General features: G+C 42.8%; 1 long non-coding RNA gene across 1 annotated transcript in view; it reads right to left on the reverse strand.

Annotated features, from left to right (window-relative positions):
- Window positions 1–339: 339 nt before the first annotated feature.
- LOC145411884 (uncharacterized) overlaps window positions 340–23,179 on the reverse strand; it is a 347,667-nt gene continuing 324,827 nt past the window's right edge. The window contains exon 3 of the long non-coding RNA XR_013899495.1: window positions 340–687. This is a non-coding gene — a long non-coding RNA (uncharacterized LOC145411884). The remainder of the gene's footprint in view (window positions 688–23,179) is intronic.

The raw sequence follows: 23,179 nt of genomic DNA on the forward strand, positions 1-23,179 counted from the left end.
AATAATAATAAAACCTAAGCCAAAAATTACATGCCAGATTATTTTGTCAGTAATATAAATCCACCTGACAAACACTGCATCATCCAGATATCAGTGGAGTTTTGTTACCTCGTGATAAATACACAGCTGGACACAGACAGACAAACAAAGTTAATTACATACAATGACAGCAAACACAGGCAGATATGACTAACCTTACATCATGCAGGTATTGGTGAGTGACTGGAGGCATTTACCAACAGACAGTGTGTGTTTGGGCAACACTAGAGGCCTTGTGTGTTGCTGCTGCCCCTCCACAGTGGATGATGGGCAGGCCTTGTGTGTTGCTGCTGCCCCTCCACAGTGGATGATGGGCAGGCCTTGTGTGTTGCTGCTGCCCCTTCACAGTGGATGATGGGCAGGCCTTGTGTGTTGCTGCTGCCCCTCCACAGTGGATGATGGGCAGGCCTTGTGTGTTGCTGCTGCCCCTCCACAGTGGATGATGGGCAGGCCTTGTGTGTTGCTGCTGCCCCTCCACAGTGGATGATGGGCAGGCCTTGTGTGTTGTTGCTGCCCCTCCACAGTGGATGATGGGCAGGCCAGGGGATGAGGGGTGGGATGGAGGAAGTGGGAGGCTCGGCTGATCGGTTTTGCCTGCCACACTAACAATCCTGCTCACTGGCTCAGATCTGATACTTGCCGAATGCCCTGTGGGAGAACGAGTCACTTTAACTCCTCTGCAATTACACTGATTTTCAGTACTGTATAATCCTGCTATATACAGACCTGATTCTGCTTGGGTAAATATAACAACTTGAGAGGTCTGACATACCACCAGACTGCCTGTTCATACATAGCATCCCAATATTTCTCCCCCAATTCCTATCAGAGAAAAGGGATGAGGTAGGATCCCCCTCACCTCCCCACCAGAAAGAGAGAGTATAACAATCAAACAGCATACCAAGTGACATATGCCAGTTATTAACATATCACCAAACAATGAAATAATGGCTCCACCTTATAAGTACAATCTGGTTGATCATCTTCCCTTTAGCATTTCTAAACTCCTGTAACACCTACACTTATAAAGTATTAAAGGTACACTCAACCCTCGGCTATCACAGGTTCCACTATAGCGTATCTCGCTATCACGCCTATATAAAAAACTACCCAAATACCTTTATCATGCACTAAATGCCTGCTATCGCGCACTGCAAATGTTCGAAAATTTCAAAAAGGCCAGGCTCCAGTGCTCCACCCAGCCAACAAAAGCTTCACTCCGTGATTGGTCGTGTGACGTCAGCGCCAGCCGAGCGCTGATTGGCTGCCTGACCGAGTCTCCTGCTCGCCAAACCATTCAAGGGTTTGCCCTCAGACCGCGAGCAGTGATAGCGAGAACAATAACTTTTTTATGATAGGACCATGGCCAACGTACCCCCTCCCCGTCCCCCTACCATCACCTAACATAATGCTGTGGCACCTGGCAGGGAAATAAATAAGAGGAAGAACCTAAGTTATGCAGATAAACTGGAAATAGTGAAACTTATAGAGAATGGTGAGACCAAGCGAAGTGAGGGAAAGAAACACAACATCAATGAACCAACTGTGAGGGGTATTTATAAGAATTGTGATCACATCATAAAACATGCTCATTTTTAGACTATTATATATTAATATGTGGTACAAAAAAGGTATCTTAGGGGTAAATATTGACGTCATGGCACCAATTAGAATTATTACCATAAGTTCTTCAATTTGGCTATAGCGCAGCCATAGGGGGACCAATTGGGAGTGATAGCCGAGGGTTGAGTGTACCACTCAACTTTTTCTCTACCATTCACACATGCACTGCTCAAAATGGCAATGTGGTTACTCATACAAAACCCTAATACAAATGGGCTCCTGATGGTACCAGTAATGTTTATGGAAATCTGTTCGTATGAAAGAGTACATAACCTGTGGGCAAAAATGGGGACTGGGTGTTTAACCACTACCAACATACACCTATTATGCTATACATATAAGGCAATTTTAAACAAGAGTAAAGGTTAGTCATATCTAAAACACAAACAAAATTAACATATGACATATAATAATGCTACCTATTGTAATGGATGCATCATGATCCCAAGAAAAGCTATTGGAATTGAAATCACATCCTCAAACTCCTGACTCTGGCTACTGATTGCAAACAACAGTTATAAACAAGAGTGACATAACCCTTAAAGGATTAATGCTGCTGGCAATATACAGGAATAATTTATCTTGCTATTGCCAGAAGCCTTAATCCTGTATGGGATGATCACAAACAAACTGCTTCCACACTGCCCTGTCCTTTGGCTGCCCTCCCTCCAACTAATATCCTCTTATTTATCTTTCCAGTTCATCCTCCCATCTCATCCCCATTCTCCCCCTCCAACTCATGCACACACACTGTCCCAGCCAGTCTCTCGTTCTTCATCCTCCCCACATGGCTAGCAATTTATGCCCTTAATTAACCCACCAGTTCACAGAAAACTATTCCTAACATGTTACGAAAATCCAGGATACTTGATATCATAATTCTGTCTCAACTGTTGTAATGTCTGAGGTGATATTGTACACTGGCAAGTATTTATAATGGTCCCTACCCAAGTAACAGCATCAACAAACTCCCCTAAGTTTACTAAAAAATGGTTTAGTTTTTGTTACTCTGATATTCCATCTAAATGACTTCCTTATGCAGTGTTTGTTAACACTGAGTGAAGACAGATGTACACACGCCATTTAACAATGTAAGTTTAGTAAAGTATATAAAGAGGGATGCCTTCATGTGGTGTATTGGTCAGCTCCACTGCCAGGTTTGACAAACATTCCTCAGCTCCCTTCCAATCCCCAGAAAAGTGGATGGTGAACTGCAGGAGGGGGGCAGCTGCAGCCCACAGTTCACTGGGTTCACATTTCAGATGTGCTTTAGGACACTACTACGTGTGTTGTGTGGTGCTGGTGCAGGATTTGTGCATTACACTGACAATATCATAAATATCACCTGTAGTGCTGCCAAGCAGTTGGGTACGGCCTGGGGCATTCCAACAGACAGGTGCTGGTATTGTCATAAGTGCTGCAGTGAACCCATATTCATTGTCCTCTTCTCTCCTCTCATTGCTGCAGCCTTCAGATGACCCCAGTGACCTGGATGATGCTGAAGATGGTTTGGTTGATGACCAGGATGACGTATTGGTTGATGCTGTTGACGATGAGGGTCATGATCTTCCAACTAGCACATGCACCAGCTGAGCAGAGCAGCCACTGACCTCAGTACACAGCTCTGTAAGTGTTGGGAAAGATAGTGTGTATGACAAATAAATAAATAACTACATTAATTCATCCCAACTCTTATTCAGCCATTAAAAAGTAAACTGAAGTGTCAATGAAAGTGTTAAAGCAATGCATAAAAGTACATACAAGATTTTCACGTTAGGGAAAAAAAATTAATGAACGCCAATATTATTAACATGAATGACCACCAAGATTATTAACATGAATGAACACCAAGATTATTAACATGAATGAACACCAAGATTATTAATAAAGTTTACATAAAAGTACATACGAGATTTTCACAGAAGGATAGGAAATAGATGAGGAACTGTACAGACTGAATATGCAAGGGACAACCTCAGTGAGAAGACCAAATGTGTCTGTCACAGTTTACAAACCAACATACCTTAATGGTCCAACCAGCAGTGGGATCAGTTGTAAATAAAGGTGTGGTAGATTAGCAGCAGCAGCAGCAGGGTGAGGGGTGGCGGTTTTGGTATAGGGGTGGTGACCATCTCAAAGTTTAACCACTACACCTGCCCCAGATCCCAGCAGCCAAGCCAGGACGTCCCTGCTGGCGTGGCCTTGGGTCACGGTGATGGGCCAGTAGTGGTGGTCAGGGGTGTCTGCTGCCAGGGTCACCGTGGATGGCTCAGTCAATTCAGGAAGCAGCGTTGGCGCCACCACCTCGTACTTCACTCCAGGATACTCACACACTCCTTGAAATCTGGATGGGATGGTAGTGGAGTTTGAATGTTATATACAGTAGGCTGTTTGTATGTCAACTTTCCTGACAGCACATCAAAGGTCACTGCTAGTGTGTGTTTCTCAAAAAAAAGCATACATGACTGCTTAAAAACCCAACTGTCACAATGAAAATCTTCAGACTCTGAGGTAAACTGAGAAAAGAAAAAGTTTTGGCATAAAAATAAATTGCACAGTTTCCTCCATGTTTTTTTTTTTTAACTCTGGAATGTAAACGTGTCCTGAACTTGATTCTTCTGAATTCTCCACACTCTGGCTTCGGCTTTCCTGTCATTCTCTGACTAAATATATCTGTGCTGTTTACTTATCCCCTAATTCTACTGACTATCAAAAATTCTTCGACTATCTTACTTCTACGATGGAACACATTCTGTCCATTTCTCCTTTCTCTGAAATCTCCATTCTTGGAGATTTCAATGTTCACCACCACCTTTGGCTCTCCTCTCCTTTCACGGATCCACCTGGTGAACAAGCCTACATCTTTTCTAACCTTAATGACCTAGAGCAGCTTGTACAGCACCCTACCCGTATCCCTGACCGCCTTGGAGAGAGCTCCAACATACTTGACCTCTTCCTCACAACTAATCCTTCTGCTTACTCTGTTAATCTTTTCTCTCCGTTGGGCTCCTCCGATCACAACCTTATTACCTTATCCTGTCCTATCACTCCGGTACGGCCTGTGGACCCTCCAGGGAAACGTCATCTGTGGCATTTTGGAGCCGCGAACTGGGAGGCCCTCAGGCAGTACTTCTTTGATTTTCCCTGGAATGATTATTGCTTCCATGGCCGTGAGCCATCTGAGTGTGCCTTGCGCATTACTGAGGTTATTCTCTCGGGCATGGAAGCATACATTCCTTTCTCATATCCTTTGACTAACGCAAGAAAGCCTTGGTTTAATCACGCTTGTTCTAATGCTGTCCGCAACAAGGAGAGGGCCTACAAAAGGTACCGGAGCCAACCCACCCCTGAATCACATCATCTTTACGTTTCTGCCCGGAATCGTGCTAAGTCTGTTCTTCGCTCTACTAAAAATAATTTCATCCATACTAAATGCTCTCAACTCTCCAACTCGAATTCTTCCCGCTCCTTCTGGCACCTTGCCAAAAATCTTTCTAACAACTTTACCTCATCATCCTTCCCTCCTCTTTTCTACTCTGATGGTTCTGTAGCTATTTCTTCTACTGATAAAGCAGATCTCTTCGCACAGTCTTTCTCCTCCAATTCCACCTTAGACGATTCCGGTGCTGTTCCTCCATCACTTCTCCCCTCTGACTTCCTCATGGCTGACATTAAAATTTCTTCAGTTGATGTATTTTCTGCCATCACTGGCCTCAGTACTAACAAGGCATATGGGCCTGATGGGGTCCCTCCTGTTGTTCTCAAGAACTGTGCTTCTGTGCTTACACCCTGCCTAGGCAAACTCTTTCGCCTTTGTCTGTCAACTTGTACCTTTCCTTCTTGCTGGAAGTTTGCTCTCATTCAGCCAGTCCCAAAGAAGGGTGACCACTCCCAACCCTCCAACTATCGTCCAATTGCTTTAACGTCCTGTATTTCAAAAGTTTTCGAGTCAATTCTTAATAGAAAAATTTTAAGACATCTTTCCTATCACAACCTTCTTTCCGATCGTCAGTATGGGTTCCGTCAGGGACGCTCCACTGGCGATCTTCTCACCTACCTTTCAGACTCCTGGTCATCCTCCTTTCGGGACTTCGGCGAAAGCTTTGCCATTGCACTTGACATCTCAAAGGCTTTCGATCGAGTCTGGCATAAATCTTTAATTTCCAAACTGCCCTCCTACGGTTTCTATCCTTCTATCTGTGCCTTCATTGCTAGCTTCCTTTCTGGTCGTTCTATAGCCACTGTTGTAGACGGCCATCGTTCTTCTCCTAGATCTATCAACAGTGGTGTTCCTCAGGGCTCTGTCCTGTCACCAACTCTCTTCCTTTTATTCATCAATGATCTTCTAAGCTGTACATCTAACCCTATCCACTCATACGCTGATGACTCCACCCTTCACCTTTCCATTCGGTTCCCGCAACGCCCATCTCAACAGTTACTTCAAGAAACAAGGGATGAGGCTGTGGCACACCTGATGTCTGACTTGGCTCGTATCTCTGACTGGGGTAAAAATAATATGGTTGTCTTTAATGCATCTAAGACTCAGTTCTTACACCTATCAACCCGACAAAGTCTTCCACAGGTATACCCATTAATGTTTAATAATATTCAGCTTAATCCTGCATCATCCTTGAACATGCTTGGGGTTTCATTTACTCGGGACTTATCTTGGAAAGATCATATTACATCTCTTGTAAAATCTGCTTCCAAAAGATTGGGTGTGCTAAGCCGACTCCGCTCTTTCTTTACCCCTGCACAATTGTTGACTCTATACAGGGGTTTTATCCGCCCCTGTGTGGAGTACAACTCTCATGTGTGGGGAGGCTCCCCACACACAGCTCTTCTCAATAGGGTGGAGTCAAAGGCTTTTCGTCTCATTAACTCTCCTCCTCTTACTGACTCCCTTCAACCTCTGTCTCTTCGCCGCACTGTTGCGTCTTTATCTCTTTTCTATCGCTACTTTAATGGTCACTGCTCCTCTGAACTGTCTGCTTGCATTCCTCCACCTCTACGACGTGCGCGTAGCACCCGTCTGGCAGCAAACTCTCATCCCTTTTCTGTCCAACTCTCTAATGCAAGAGTTAACCGTTACTCCCAGTCTTTCATTTATGCAACAGGTCAGCTCTGGAACTGTCTCCCTCTATCTGTATTTCCTGCTGCCTATGATCTCCAGTCTTTCAAACGCAGTGTGTCCAGGCATCTCAAAATGATCGGATCTTGAATTTGGCTCTCTGTTGTGTTTTGTTTTTCTCTTGGAGGGAACTGTTACTGCGGGCTCATGGCCTTTGATTCCTTCTTCCGCGCATTAAAAAAAAAAAAAAAAAAAAAAAAAAAAACCACCACCACTTCATCACCAAAACACCACCAGCACTAACATTCTCTGCCAATGTTGTCAGTTCCAGGCACTTTGGCCAAGAAGACAATACAGACAGTCCTCATTAGCAAATGAGGGTTAGGTAGGGTCCAGAAATATGGAAAATAGCAAATAGGCATTAGGTAGGGTCCAGAAATATGGAAAATTGCAAATGGGGGCAAGATGGGGTCCAGAATTATGGAAAAAGAAAAGTACAACAGGTAATGCTGGATTCAGAAACATGGAAAGAGGGAATATGTAAGTGGCATGATGGTGTGACTTACCCAACCATCACCTTGACCTGACAGAGGCGACCTGTGTCAATGTCTACCAGCATGACCAGTTGAGGCTCAGCGGCCAGCACACACACGTAACACAGCACCTGTTAGTACACAAATATTATACCATGAGAATCACCATCATCATCATCATCATTTATACCTCTTTCCCAGTCCTGAAAGGGATGAGTAAAAAATAAATGAATAAATAAAGTGTCTGGCCAAGTAATGAAACACAAACATTCATTCACGCACTGACTAAACCTCACAGACATGGGCATCCACACATACATAAAGGTGGGCCATGGTACAGGTAATGTTTTTAATGGACTGAAAGCACAGTCATATGCCAAAACCAGCTAACCGCTTCAGAACAGTAGTTGGACAATGTTGAAAGAAAAATCTGAGATTGCTTCTGCATACTCCCTCTTTTGTCTTTCTTTCCTTCTTTCTTTCCTCTTCCTTCTTCCTATGGATTACTCTACACTGGGTGACAAGCCAAATGGTTTCCTGTACACCAGGAAACCAGTTACTACACTGGGTAGTTACCATATAACCAAATTATGATGCCTGGTGGTTTAGTGGGTAATTAAGGTGCTCCAATTGGACTGAGCCTAAGTAGGTTTATATCTAAAGGGTGGTTGGAGTTTATTGCTCACGTAATGCCAATCACGGATGTGTGAAGCTGGTCACTCATCTTAAATGTCAGGAACAACTTGCCTAGCCCCAGGCTCCTATGCTCCTCATGGGGCAACACAGGATTGGATGATGGATGGATGGATGGCTTCTGCATTTTACACCTCAATATCTCTGTGTTACTGATACAACTACGTCAATATAATTTATCATAAATGAGAATGTTAAGGTAGTGTAGTGGCAGTCCCAATTTCATCTGAAATGTAAACCCTGTGGACTACAGGCTAAAGTATCCTTCTTCAGTAGTCCACCATCCTCATTTTGGTAAACAGGGAGGGAGGTGAGGGAAGTTTGCATAACCAGGCAGTTGAGCAGACCAGTTATATTAGTACCACCACACATTGGCATCCCTGTACAGCACCTGTGTTAATATGGAGTATGGAACAAACTGCTAAAGATAAGGTGCTAAGAATCCCATCCACAACACTGCCATTATTTCACACATCAATCAAGCCTTTGAAATATGTAACAAAGTCAGTGGTGTGACCTGGAGGTGGTGGCAGTTGCTGGAGTGTGTGGCCAACTTGGGGAGGCAGGCCATGAGGAGGGAAGCCACAGCCATGATGGTGGTGGCCAGGCTGAACCTCCAACCACCAAGGAACAGGAACCCCAGGGCCAGGTGCATTACCAGGTGGCAGCCGTACCTGAAAAGAAGAGAAGAATGGGTTTGCAAGTTGACCCTTTGACTGTCAGGGTTAAATTTCGTGGCAGCCAAAACACTAATATCTAAACAAAGCTCTATGTGCTAGCCAAAAATACCGTACATTTAAACAAGGCTCTATGTGCTAGCCAAAATACCGTATTCCTAAACAAGGCTCTATGTACTAGCCAAAAATATCATACATTTAAACAAGGCTCTATGTGCTAGCCAAATTACTCTATACCTAAACAAGGCTCTATGTGCTAGCCAAAATATTTTACTCTAAACAAGGCTCTATGTGCTAGCCAAATTATTGTATACCTAAACAGGGCTCTATGTGCTTGCCAAAATATTTTACTGTATGTCTAAACAAGGCTCTATGTGCTAGCCAAAATATTTTACTCTAAACAAGGCTCTATGTGCTAGCCAAAACACTGTATATCTCAACAAGGCTCTATGTGCTAGCCAAAACACTGTATATCTAAACAAGGCTCTATATGCTAGCCAAAATATTTTACTCTAAACAAGGCTCTATGTGCTAGCCAAAACACTGCATATCTGAACAAGGCTCTATGTGCTAGCCAAAATACTGTATATCTAAACAAGGCTCTATGTGCTAGCCAAAACACTGTATATCTAAACAAGGCTCTATGTGCTAGCCAAAACACTGTATATCTAAACAAGGCTCTATGTGCTAGCCAAAATACTGTATATCTAAACAAGGCTCTATCCTCTAATCAATTAACTGAGTGCACCCAAATTGGATTATGCATCAATTCTTTCAAGATTTCACATCTTCTGGCCCCAATCCACTGGTGATGCCAACCACATATACAAACATTACTGTACTTATATTTTCTAAACATATTCCATTCTTGCATTGGTTAGCCATGTTTACCAGATTGCTGCTCTTTGGCCATCTCTCATATTATGAATAAAATTATCCAACTGTAGCCAAAATATCCTCAAGATCAAGGGGGTTAAGGCCACACAACTCATTACATTATAGTCGCGGCGCACTAACCTAAGGTTGTTATTATCGTGCTCTGGCAGCCTACCATTCAGAAGTGTGTCTGATTTCGTGTATAATATGAGATGCATGTGATTCGTGTATAATTATCCTCGTGTATATTATATTCTTGCATAATAATGATTCGTGCATAATATGATACTAAATCAGACGCAATTTTGAATGGTAGGTTGCCAGGGTACAATAATGACAACCTCAGAGTTGTGCGCCCCAACTATAGTAACACTAACCCAACAGCAGAAGTAGCAGGACCAACGCCTGACCAGAGACGTCGGATGACAGGCACAACATCCAGATCACCCACACCAGCCATCACCAGGGACAGTGCCAGTAGGGATGTGTTCAGACAGGGACAGTACCAGCCATCACCAGGGACAGTGCCAGCAGGGATGTGTTCAGACAGGGACAGTACCAGCCATCACCAGGGACAGTGCCAGTAGGGATGTGTTCAGACAGGGACAGTACCAGCCATCACCAGGGACAGTGCCAGTAGGGATGTGTTCAGACAGGGACAGTACCAGCCATCACCAGGGACAGTGCCAGCAGGGATGTGTTCAGACAGGGACAGTACCAGCCATCACCAGGGACAGTGCCAGTAGGGATGTGTTCAGACAGGGACAGTACCAGCCATCACCAGGGACAGTACCAGCAGGGATGTGTTCAGACAGGGACAGTACCAGCCATCACCAGGGACAGTGCCAGTAGGGATGTGTTCAGACAGGGACAGTACCAGCCATCACCAGGGACAGTACCAGCAGGGATGTGTTCAGACAGGGACAGTACCAGCCATCACCAGGGACAGTGCCAGCAGGGATGTGTTCAGACAGGGACAGTACCAGCCATCACCAGGGACAGTGCCAGCAGGGATGTGTTCAGACAGGGACAGTACCAGCCATCACCAGGGACAGTGCCAGTAGGGATGTGTTCAGACAGGGACAGTACCAGCCATCACCAGGGACAGTGCCAGTAGGGATGTGTTCAGACAGGTTTACAAAGTTGGTTGTCCTGCCAGCTCAGTAACAGTCCTGAGAAAATGAAATATCTGTTAGTTGGTCTATGTCACCCTTTCTCACTCATTAATAATAAAAATTGACTTGTGATGGATGGACGGACTTGTGAAGAGAGTAATGATGAGTATTTATGAAGGGGACTCAAACAGCTAACATATATAATTACTCCAGCTAATACACAAGCAAGGCACTAAAGAAGGATGCCTTCATGTGATCTGGGTGGCTCAAAGGCCTGGTTATAGAATCGTCCCTCAACTACTTCCTTATCCTCTCAAAATGAGGATGGTGGACTGTAGGAGAAAGGGAACTTAAGTCTGCAGTCCACTGGGTTCACATTTCAGAAGAACCTGGGGCTAGAACTACTGCTACTACTACTACTACTACTACTAACAAGAAAACTCATCATCCAAAGCTACACAGCTAAATTAAATAAATCCATCTACCTATCTATTGTCAGATGCTTCAGTCTCGTAACAGGTGGCCACAAACAAATCGCCTCCATGTCACCCTGTTCCCCACCATTTCACTGCCTTGCTCCCAGTTCACACACCCCTCTCTCATATACCTCTCCACTCCATCTCATCCCACTGAAATTTACCTCTTAGTGAAGTCTGTGAACATAGTGGTGTATTTCCATAGTACATCAAAGGCCTGGTTATTACTTGACCCAGCCAACCTGAGGCCAGCACCAGCCAGGCCCTGCCAGTATGTTGTGGTGGGCTTGTCAATGCAACCACAGGGTAAATCATATACAAATACCTACATCCAAACACAAACACACAACCAACACTGCATACATTTCATCTGATACATAATGATAAATATAGTTCATTTTGTACACCATGTAACACTGCTGCTATTTTGTTACATTACACTAAACATGGTAGTAGGTGGGGGTGCCCACCATCCACTCATTTGATGCAGTGCTGCCTACTTCTTCCCTAATGTCTACCATTCTTTTTCTGTGTCTGTCCTCGTCTCTTCCTATTTCTTTCATCCCTGCCACCACTACTTAGTATTCTTCCTTCCACTTGATGTAGCTTTACACTGAGTGACAAGCCAAATAATTTCCTGTTACTCAGGGACCATTTACAATTATTTTATAAATATAGGGAAAGATATGGCACAAACAATCACAGCACCACCCACCAACTTTTACATGTATCTTGGAAACAGAAACACAATTGATCTAACACTCCCTCCCACTTCATAAGGTGAAATTCTTAATATCTTCCAGCAGTTTAAAATTACAGCACCTGGGTATGATGATATCCCTATGAGCATTATCAAGGAAGTTGCCTCGATTATTATTCCTATCATTCTGCATCTATGTAACTATACTATCAGGAACCTACCCAGAAAAGCTAAAAATTGCCAAAGTTATCCCCATTTACAAATCAGGTGATACAAAATTAATGAGTAACTATCAGCCAGTGTCAGTTTTGCCAACACTGAGCAAAATATTAGAGAAATTAGTTTATAATAAACCTGATGAATTTTATACCTACAATACCATCATTTGTAACTCCCAATTTGGTTTTCGTAAGAACAGAACTGAGACAGCACTTCTGACACTTACTGATGATATTATAAATGCAATGGATGACAAAGACTTTACTATGGCCATATTTCCTGATATATCAAAAGCTTTTGATACAGCTGATCCTCCTCTCTAAGCTTCAACATTATGGGATAAGAGGTAAAGGGTTTGAATCTTAACAAACCGACAACAACATCCACTGTCCTACCCTGTAACTCTTTTATAACATCATCCATATACAGACTGAACAACCATGGAGACATGACACATCCCTGTTTCAATCCAACCTTCAAACAGAAAAATTCACTTAGTTCACCATCCACACGCACTGCAGCCTTCGCACCATCGTACATACTCTTCACAGCATTCAACAACTTCCCATCTACTCCATATATTCTTAACACTTTCCACAATCCTTGTCTATCCACCCTGTCATATGCTTTCTCCAAATCCATGAAAGCCGCATACAACTTCTTTCCCTTCTCTAGAAACTTTTCCACTAAAGATCTAAGAATGAATATCTGATCTACACAACCTCTTCCCTTCCTAAAGCCTCCCTGTTCTTCTCCAACTAAATCCTCACACCCCAGGTTCGTATTATATATTTTTTTTAGTTATGGAAGCTCCCCAACTCCTCTGCCTTAGCGATTTACTTTGGGACATGGCTGGTCGATATCCTTTTGTGGGTTATTTATAGAGTATGGTGGTAATGATGGGATTTTTGTAACACTGAAGTAAGGTGTAATAAACAAAATAAATTACTTAGGAAGAGGTGTTAGGTAGCTTGATGCTGAGTATGGTGATAGTTACTGGAAGAATTTATGCACCACAGAAGCGGAGAGTAACGTGTAATAAACAAAATGAACTGCTTAGGAAGAGATGTTAGAGAGCTTTAGGCTATGCACAGTATGGTAATACTGAAAGAATTTAATACAGAAGAGGACCGTACGATCGTTTCATTTTTAAAGGCTCCAACATGCTTGCATGTGTCGGCCTTGGTCACCTAATGGCGGCTCTCCACGCTGCACGATGTAATAGGCAAAATAAATCACTTAGGAAGAGGTGTTAGGGAGCTTCCTTAACCGACGGGAATACTGACCAATCTTCTATACTCAAAAGAATAAAATCATTAGACACTGGGTGATCAGAATCCTAGACTTGTCCTAAGCATGAGAGGGTTAGAAATACAGAGGACAAACTGACCACAGCTCCAAAGAAGGGTTAATGTAAGCCTCCTGATGCACTGGAGGCAGTTTTTTTTTTTTTTTTTTTTTAATGCAAGGAAGAAGGAACCAAAGGCCAGGAGCCCACAAACTACTCCCTCCAAGAAAAAACAAACACAAGGCAACAGATAGCCAAATTCTAGATCCGTATGGTACATTTTGAGATGCCTGGACACACTATGCATGAAAGACTGGAGATCATATGCAGTAGGAAGTACTGACAGGAAATGACAGTCCCAGAGTTGACCTGTTGCATACATGAAGGACCGGGAGTAACGGTTAACTCTTGCATTAGAGAGTTGGACAGAAAAGGGATGAGAGTTTGTTGCTAGAAGGGTTCCACGTGCCCGCTGTAATGGTGGAGGGATGCAAGCAGACAGTTCAGAGGAGCAGTGACCATTGAAGCAGGGACAGAAAAGAGATAAAGATGCAATATGGCGGCACAGAGAGAAAGGCTGAAGGGAGCCAGTATGAAGAGGAGAGATAATAAGACAAAAAGCCTTTGACTCCACCCTGTTGAGAAGAGTTGTATGTGGGGAGCCTCCCCACAGCTAAGAGTTGTACTCTACACAGGAGAAAATAAAACCCTTTGACTCCACCTTGTTGAGAAGAGCTGTATGTGGGGAGCCTACGCACAGCTGAGAGTTGTACCCTATACAGGGGTGAATAAAACCCGTGGATAAACTTAACAACTGTGCAGGGGTAAAGAAGGTGCAAGTTGGCTTGGCACACCTAATCTCTTGGAAGCAGATTTTACAACAGGTAATAAAGTCTTTCCAAGATAAATTCCGAGAGAATGAAACCCCATGTATGTTTAAAGATGATGCAGGATTGAGCTGGATATTGTTAAAAATTAGAGGGTACTCCTGTGGAAGGTTCTGTTGGGCTGATAGATGTAAGAACTGAAGTTTTGATGCATTAAAAACAATAAGATTACCTTTACCCCAGTCAGAGACATGAGCTGATGTGGTTGCCTGATAAATCCAGGCCGCCATGAGCCCCAAACACTGTGTCTCTGAGGTGTGAAGGAACAGCATGTCGGCCACTGTCGGCCAGTCTCTCAGGTCCATCCACAAGCTGATGAATGGGGCTGCCATGCTCAGTAAATTCCAGTTCAGTCTGAAAGATTAAATTCTATATTACTGAGCTACCTATTTATCTATCATCTGCCCCTATATATATACTATTGTCTATCTATAATCCACTCCTATAAAATACTAATTTGTCTATCTATCATCCACCTCTACAATATTCTGTCTATCTATCATTCACTCCTACAATACTAGTGTCTCTAACTGTTACAGATTTTTTATGAATTGACGACACCTGTAATCTGGTGTATGGAATTTTCTAAAAAAAATTTTTCCTTCCTCAGTTCATCTTTGTATCATTCGTATCATATTGTTTATAATGGCTCCAACATGCTTCCTTGCGGTGGTCTTGGTCACCTAATGGCGGCTCTCCACACTGCTTGATCTCTGGCAGCCTCCCTATTCAGTTCCTTATCCCTGAGGTCACACTCTACGACCTCATTCCAGGTCTTCTTTGGTCTGCCTCTTGCAACCCAACCTCTGACATTCACACTTCTCAATTTCTGCACCCAGATGTCATCTTCCATCCCCTCAACATGCCCAAACCACCACAATCTGCCCCTCCTCAGCACAACACTAATACTGACACAAACCATTTCTATATTTCAAAAATGTAAACACAGAAGGAGTGTTAGGGTACAATATGCCAGATAAATAACTGAGGAATAGGCAATATGAAGCTTCCTATACCACTCACAATACAGACTTAATCAATGCATGGCTGGTGTTAAGGCTCTAATCTGGTATAGTCCATTTTTGTGGTGATGGTGGTGTGTGGTGGTGATGGTGGTATGTGGTGGTGATGGTGGTGTGTGGTGGTGTGTGGTGAGGCAGCCAAGTTGAACCACACCGTCAGTTCAGCCACAGGGCAGGCCATAGCCAGCTGGCCACTCCATCTGTCAACACAATATTACACTGTACATATAGGCTCCCCAACACCTCTTCCCTAGTGATTTGCTTTTGGATATGGCTGGTTATGTAATTTTTACAGTATTTATGGAGAGTATGGTCACATGAGGATGATTTAAATATGGCAGAAGAGGAAAGCAAGGAGAAATAAGTAAAATAAATCACTTAGGAAGAGGTGTTTGGGAGACTACTTTAAGTAACAAAAATACAGGCCATGGTATCATACTTAAGTAAGAGTTGGGTTTCTCAAGACATTATGTCAAATGGATTTATATGTACAATGGAGCCAGACAAAAACCGTATTAAGAAGATGCTAATCCATATAAACATACTGCAACTACAAAACAACCCTAAAGCCTTCCATTACACCAGTCATACACCACTTCCAAGTCTTCTCTAACCACACACACAGCATAGGCGGGTGGAGAAGGAGGGGAAGGCCAAGGATGAGATGGAGGGATGGAGTGGAGAGGTATATGAGAGAGGGGGATGTGGGTTGGGAGGAGGTTAGTGAAATGGTGGGGGACAGGGCGACACAGGGGTGATCCATTTGTGGCCACCCCTCACAGGATTAAGGTGACTGGCAACAGAGAGATAAACAGAACAAAGTACGGGTAACATCCCTCAGCCTGACACGTTACCTACTCTTCAGGACCCGTATCCAATGTTGTATTATATTATCCAATGTTATATTACTGTAAGCTTGTTTTAACCTGTCAAGATTTACACCCTCTTTCAGGCAAGTTCATGGCTGGGCCTGTATTCTTGTCAGTGGAGGAGCTGCCTAATACAGCCATCCACCACTTAGCGTCCACAATACTTGATGAAAAACAGGACATTAAGTGATCTGGATATCAAGCGACCACCGTAACTTCTGCACTGTATACTGTATATTGAAATATATGTGCAGGTATATGGTATATAAGGTACTGTATATTACTTTTCAAGTACCGCAGACAATAATACATTATGTAATGTAAAACTGATGCATGGATATGCAAGAACACTTGAAAGCGGCGGTAAACATGCGATTGGACACGGCTGCCTGTGGCTGGTCTTGATGTTAATGTTATAGCTACAGTAAAGTTTTTACTGCTTGTTTGTAAACTTTTTACTGTTTTTTGGTATACTGTATTTTTAATGCTTATATGTAGACTAAGTAGGGAAAAAAAGAAAAATATTAAGACATGAACAGTATTACAGTGTATCTGTATAGGTTACACATGTACTGTGTATCATACAGCTGGCAGCATAATGGCTTTGTTTTGGGATGCTGGCTGGCCAGCAGTGATGCACCAACACTGCTTTGTACCCACATATGCTCGTTACCTCCCATTCTTTGGATGATTTTTTTTTTATTTCTATTATATTCTTATGGGTCCCCTGACGTTAAAGCAAACGGACGTTGTGCAGAGGGACATTAAGCAGCACATGACTGTACACAGCCAACAACTGTATAGAAAGGCCTGACTGTACTGACCATAAAACTAAACAAATGGTTCTTCTGTGAGTCTGTGGGTAGCCTAATTATTCTCTTCAAGATGTAAGGACCCTTGGCAAGGCTATTACTGTATTGTCAAGTATATTTCAGATGAGATGCGTGCTTCTCTTGATGACATTATGTGACTGAAAAACCTCCAGTCACATTGCAAAGAAACGTATAGCGAGGCCTGACTGTGCTGCCCATACAACTAAATGTATGGATCCTCTGTGAGTCCAACTGGGATGTTATAACCACTACACTACCCGGCATCTGTGACGAAAACTGAATATACACAACTAAGCCTACTGACCTGACAGACCTGGAGTTTAGGATGAGAGGGTGCTGAGTGGCTTGATATACTGGAAAGTTAAGCTGAATACTGATCCCTGGTGTACCCTGGGTGTCCAAGGGTGGCCTGGGTGTGTCTGAGGGTGGCCTGGGTGTGGCTGAGGGCAGCCTGGGTGTGCCTGGGAGTGGCCTGGGTGTGTCTGAGGGTGGCCTGGGTGTGTCTGAGGGCAGCCTGGGTGTGCCTGGGAGTGGCCTGGGGGATGCATCAGTGGCAATGCTGGGGAAAGAACCAGTGGTGGGGCTGGGTCCACTGCCAGCTGAGACTGTGTTGCCACATAGGCTACACCACCATCCTGATGCCCACACTCTTCTTATGATGCCTAATGTTTTCCTCACTGCCCTGACCAAGACAACAAATACACATTAAGCAGCACACACCACACACTTATGATGCCGTATGTCCTCTTGACTGCCCTGACCAAGACAACAAATACACATTAAGCAGCACACACCACACACTTATGATGCCGTATGTCCTCTTGACTGCCCTGACCAAGACAACAAATACACATTAAGCAGCACACACCACACACTTATGATGCCGTATGTCCTCTTCACTGCCCTGACCAAGACAACAAATACACATTAAGCAGCACACACCACACACTTATGATGCCGTATGTCCTCTTCACTGCCCTGACCAAGACAACAAATACACATTAAGCAGCACACACCACACACTTATGATGCCGTATGTCCTCTTCACTGCCCTGACCAAGACAACAAATACACATTAAGCAGCACACACCACACACTTATGATGCCGTATGTCCTCTTCACTGCCCTGACCAAGACAACAAATACACATTAAGCAGCACACACCACACACTTATGATGCCGTATGTCCTCTTCACTGCCCTGACCAAGACAACAAATACACATTAAGCAGCACACACCACACACTTATGATGCCGTATGTCCTCTTCACTGCCCTGACCAAGACAACAAATACACATTAAGCAGCACACACCACACACTTATGATGCCGTATGTCCTCTTCACTGCCCTGACCAAGACAACAAATACACATTAAGCAGCACACACCACACACTTATGATGCCGTATGTCCTCTTCACTGCCCTGACCAAGACAACAAATACACATTAAGCAGCACACACCACACACTTATGATGCCGTATGTCCTCTTCACTGCCCTGACCAAGACAACAAATACACATTAAGCAGCACACACCACACACTTATGATGCCGTATGTCCTCTTCACTGCCCTGACCAAGACAACAAATACACATTAAGCAGCACACACCACACACTTATGATGCCGTATGTCCTCTTCACTGCCCTGACCAAGACAACAAATACACATTAAGCAGCACACACCACACACTTATGATGCCTAATGTCCTCTTCATTGCCCTGACCAAGACAACAAATACACATTAAGCAGCACACACCACACACTTATGATGCCGTATGTCCTCTTCACTGCCCTGACCAAGACAACAAATACACATTAAGCAGCACACACCACACACTTATGATGCCTAATGTCCTCTTCATTGCCCTGACCAAGACTAGAAACACAGATTAAGCAGCACACACCACACAGGAGCTAATGTAATGCTGACACTACAGTGACATTCCCAAAATCCAAAATGGCTAACATCAAGGGGCTTTTGGAAAATTGTGAAAATCAGGAACTCAAATTAATGTGACTGCACTGTAGCTACTGTTTTAATGCTTTCAGGTTCTTAGCTATATTCCCTATCAGCAGAATAAGTATACCTCAATATATGATACCCCTAGACGCGATACTCTGGCTTAATGATGGGGGTAGAAATACCACCATACCCCACCTAATGATGGCCAAACCCCAGGTTAACGAAGGGTTTTGATTTTTTTTTACCAGTTTTGATGATATTTTGGACTAAAATTGTGTGTTTAGGTTGATTTATAGACTGTTTATAGAGTCAGTGTGTTTTAGCCATGGGTGGGGTGAACAATGTCATTTTGGGGTACAGTTTACTAAGTTTGATTTTTTCCAGACTTCCATTTGATGATTTTCAGATTTCATTTGTTGGTTTTTGTGGTAGGTGGTGGCAACCATCATCCACTCACTTGATGTGGTGCTGCCTACTTCCTTAGCTTTTATCATTCTTTTTCTGTGCCTGCCCTCCTCTCTTCCTATTTCTCCTATCTTTCCGGTCACTTCTTATTCCTTTTCTTTCCTTTACTTGTGGCTTTACATTCAGTGACAAGCCAAATGGTTTCCTGCAAGCCAAGAAATCATTTACAACGCTGGGTGGTAACAACATAACCAAACCATACATGCTCCCTACGTGTCAACAAGTGGGTTGGTGCCCCTCCCTGTAAAACAACTAACTCAGTGTCAAATGGCCACCCTTTACAGGATTATGGTGTCTGGCAATAGATAGATAGATAGATAGATCTGTTGGTTTTAGTGAGTTATTTACAGGTGTTAGGCTTAGGTTAGCTTCTTTTACAGCTGTTAGGCCAAGTAGACTGGCTTTAAACTTGTTTTGGGACTCATTTAGGTGGATTTAGGACTTGGTTGGGGGGAAACCCAAGGCTCAAAAATGCATCCCTATACCGGTACATGTTAAATCTATCCCGAGATACGATACCCAGCTTAACGATGGGTTTTTACTTAACCAATTGCATTGTTAAACTGGGGTATGCATGTTTAAAAGTCTAATATTTCCTGCAATAGCGTCCTTGGCTTCCCCCTCCCTCTGCCCCCCCTCCACCTCACTCAAATACACTCTCCTTGTTAGTCTCTTGCTCCCCATCAGTCATAGTATTCACATAACTTGGAGCCCAGTGCCTGTCTAAGGGCCAATTTGAAAAGTCCGATTTCTTCCAGCTCAACAACCGAGGAAGGCAGGGAGTTGCAAAGGTGCACAACACAAACAGAGAAAAAATGCTTCTGACAGTCAAGGGAGCAGTGAGTATGTGCTAACTTATATATATATTATGACCTCTACTGTAGTTTCCACAACTGGAGAAAACCACAACAAACTACAGGCATCAACAGATGTCTGGCCAGGCATTATCTTCCAGCATCTACAAGATCAGTACACAATAACCTGCCACCAACAGAAAACAAATCCAAGGCTGAAAGTCGTGCATAACAGAGTAAATGCTCCATACCTGAGATACGTTTCATCCACCTACACTGAACAGACTCAAGTAGTTTGATTTTTTGTTTTAAATAATAAAACAGAGGAAGGAAAACAAATAAATTTAAAAAAAAAATAATCCATACACCAGATTACTGTGTCCTCCATTCATAAAATATCTGTAACAGTTGGACTTGAACAGTTGTGGGTTGAAGATTGAAGGGAAACAACTCTGGGGAAGCAAGTTCCAGAGAAATGCAGTTCGGGGAATGAAAGAATTCTGATAGGCAGAAGTTCTGCAATATGGCTGAGTGACATTCCAGTCATGAGCGTTACCAGATGCCTGTGTAGCACGAGGGAAAGCATGGAGAGGTGGCACCATGGACGCAACTTTGTCTGAGCATTTGCCATAAAAATATCTGTAAAATAATGCAAGGGAGGTAACATTCCTTCTTACTTGTAGGGGAGGTAGTTTATTTGTAATGGCAGGGTTGTTAATAATTCCAACAGCTTTGTTGTGAATTTCGTCTAGTTGTTTTAGTGCAACCTCTCCACATCCACTCCACGAGGGTGAGCAATAGTCCAGCTGAGAGTGCACATGACTCATAAATTATAGCTATTACCAATATCACCACATCAATATATGATATCACCAATAAAGCCTGCAATCCATGCCTCACAACAGAATTCCATTAAAGGTCTAACATGAGTTGTGCATAGTCGTACCATGAACTCGCAGGAACGGCAGACAGTGGATTTAAACATATTTGTAGCCACACCCCCAGCTTTACCAGCCACAGTGCGGCTATGGTCATGGAACCTCAAATTTCTATCCACCAGAACGCCCAGGTCTTTACTGGCAGCTGTTAATGGGACACGATGATTACCTATAAAATATTGGCCAAAAGGCTGAGGCACAATGCAGTTCCTGCCAAAGCTAAGTGTACCACACTTGTCTGGGTGAAGGTGTAGGCCCCAAGACTCGCCAATACTGTTCACCATGTGTATATCATGTGGACAATTGGTAACACCACTGACAATACACACACGTCTGTTCCTGTTAACTTTTAAATATGTTTTTAAATAATTTGCAAAACTCTTGTATTGTCAGTTCAGAGATGAAGTCACGTGGCTGTTGTATATAAAAAAAAACAATACAGGGCCCAACATTTAACAAAAAATAAGGGGGAAAGCTAGAACAAAATCCCGAAAGCAACAGAAAATATGGCAGGGAACGAGAAAAGAGTACCGGGAAGAAAGAAATGCAAAAGATTGCGGTTACTTTGCAGAAGTAAATGGAGAACAAAGATGCGAAGACTGCGAAAGCATGAGGGACAACGAAGGCTGTGGCAAGTGTAAAAAGATGGTTAGGAACACAGATAATGGAGTGAAGTGCGAAGTGTGTAAGGTCTGGTACCATGCAGGATGTGGCAAGGTAAGCAGAGACTATTATAAAGTTCTACAACAAGAAGAGGCAACAACATGGATTTGCACAAGATGCAAGCCTCAAGTTCTGAAGAACTTTGAGGAAGTGAAAAAACTCAGGGAAGAAAACAGAAAGATCAAAAGAGAGATGGAAGAGGTGAAAGAAGAAAATGAAAGATTGAGTGACAGGATAGAAGACCTAGAGCAGAAATGGGAGAGAAAAGAAGACAGAATGGTAGAGCAGGCAGTAGAAAAGATGAAGGGCATGGGAAGGGAATGGGAGAGAAGAGAAGACAGGCTAGTAGATATGGCAGTGGAAAGAATGATGAATAAAATGGAGGAAAAGAAAGAGGAGGAAAAGAGAAAGAAAAATGTAGTAATGTTCAATATCCCTGAATCAGAAAAAGACACAGGCAAAGAGAGAGAAAAAGATGATGACAAAAGCTGTGCAGATATAATTGTGGAAGAAATGGGATTACAGAATATAGAAGTAGTAAAGACAATCTGACAGGGGAAGAAAACTGAGGGTAAGGTTAGACCAGTTCTAGTAACAATAGGAAGCGAAAAGATGAAATGGGCAGTTATAGCCAAAGCAAAGACGCTGAAAGATAGCACTAAACCAGAAATAAAGAAAATAGGAGTGGCATTAGATATGACCAAAGAGGAAAGGGAAGAAAACAAGAAACTCAGAGATGAGCTGGCAGAAAAACGGAAAAACGGAGGAACATGGAAAATAAAGAAGGGGAAAATTGTTAGGCTAGAGGGTGAGGAGTGAAAGAAAAAGAGTATAAAAAAGGAGAAGGATGAGAATGAGAACGTACTTATAAAACTTATAAACATACAAGGTTTAACAAAAGCAAAAATGAGTGAACTAAGAGAAATAATTGATGGAAACACAATAATGTGCTTAACAGAAACACAGCTAAAAGTAAGAAACATTTTCATAGATGATATGAAAGTATATGAAAGCATGAGAGAAAAAGAAGAGAAGAAAGGAGGAGGTATAATGTTACTACATAAAGAAAATAAAAAGATTACACTGGAAAAGGTAGAAGGTATAAATAAAGATTATTTATATGTGAAAGGAGAAGTGTATGGGAAAGAGATACATATAATAACAGTATACTTCACAGTAAGTGATGATAACAAAAATAAAGCGTTACAGCAAGAAATTGAAACACACTTAAATAAATTAGAAGACAAAGCAATAATTCTATTAGGAGATTATAATGGACATGTAGGATTCAAAGGCAAACAATGTATAAATAAAAATGGACAAAGGATACTGGAATGGATGGAGAAGTACAACGTGATAATGTTAAATGACGATCTAGACTGTATAGGGGAAGTGACGTGGAGCAAGAACGAACAACAAAGTGTAATTGATTTGA

This window comes from Coenobita brevimanus, chromosome 91, assembly GCF_032717465.1.
Source record: "Coenobita brevimanus isolate Jiangsu-jjx chromosome 91, ASM3271746v2, whole genome shotgun sequence".
In the NCBI taxonomy this organism is placed as follows: domain Eukaryota; kingdom Metazoa; phylum Arthropoda; class Malacostraca; order Decapoda; family Coenobitidae; genus Coenobita; species Coenobita brevimanus.